Raw genomic sequence first — 1,318 nt, 5'->3', positions numbered from 1 at the left:
AGTGCGTTTGTTAACCTGGCTAATGAAGTCACTTTTGGATTTGTCATCGAGGTCGCCGTTGTGAATACGGCAAGCCGTCGGTTACGAACACCGGCGCAAGACAACACACGTCGGAATCCCAATTTCGACAAGGAATTTCTGCACCAGTCAATCAAGTTATCATAAATTTTGCAACCACTCGTGTGCTAGTTGATCATGCTCACGAACGTTGGATTGATGATGGAGAATTGAAAACGTGTCTTACGGTTATATCTATTCGCTACAGTACAACGTTGGCAGCAGGCAACGTCGTATCTTGTGGATGGTATGATCATATTTCCATGACAACATGGAAGCTTCGACCTACTGCGCTGCAATCTGCTCTGCAACACTTACAGCATTGCTATGTCGTTGGTGTGCATGCATACGAAGTGTCAAGAGACTTTCGTCTCTCGATAAACTGCTTGTTCGCTCACTATCGACGAAACTTGCAGTCTTATCGTAGATCTCGGCGGTGAAGCTAGGCGTGTTAGCTGTGTTGGAAAATGAAGGATTCAATCGGATTGCATTTGCATGTAATCTATAACATTCCATCCACCTGGCCAAATTTCGAAGTGAAAATATTTTTCTAAATGTTACGATCAGGCGGTATTTGAAATGTCCACACTTTCAACTTCACCTTGCTCAGGTGCCAAATTATTCTGGGTTCTATGTCGTCGGGCACCTGAAGATATGGGTGGTATTAGTCTGCCTCTGTCTCTTCAGTGCCTCTTTACGGAGCCTACACGCCGAGGATGGAAAGGGACCATGGCGAGACACAGGCTGGAAAGTCCAGCGGTCCCAGTATGGGCCTGCCCCTCCGGAACTGTACTTTGCATGCTGGAAAAGAAAGTGTCAATTGCAATGGTACAATACTTATCATGTTCCTCAGATTGAATTGTTGCTCTCTTTTCAACTACTGTAGCAATGTGACTTTGCTTCTGACAATAGGTTTGGAATGCGTCGGTGGCGCTTGACCCCTTTTGGGCATACTTTGTGAACGCATAGTCATAACCAAAGTACAGTAGTACGCATCGATAACATGAGCGTAGCGACTGATGTACTTCCGGATAACAACCATTTTTTATCGGATAAAGGTCAATGCAACCGTCAGGTTTATCACTCTGTCACCTTTGCCAAATTCCTACGTACCAGCTACTCCCTCCGTCCCATTTTACTTACGTAGATCAGAAAATGGATGTACGGCGCCTTGAATAAAAACAAAGCACCTTCAGAAATTTATTCCACACGTTCATTTTCAAAGGTGAAACGATACAATTGACCAATGAAATCACAGATC

The sequence above is a fragment of the Aphanomyces invadans genome (assembly GCF_000520115.1).
Source record: "Aphanomyces invadans strain NJM9701 unplaced genomic scaffold supercont1.31, whole genome shotgun sequence".
Classification (NCBI taxonomy): Eukaryota; Oomycota; class Saprolegniomycetes; order Saprolegniales; family Verrucalvaceae; genus Aphanomyces; species Aphanomyces invadans.
The sequence above is the reverse complement of the archived record's forward strand: the minus strand, read 5'-3'. Positions refer to the sequence as shown.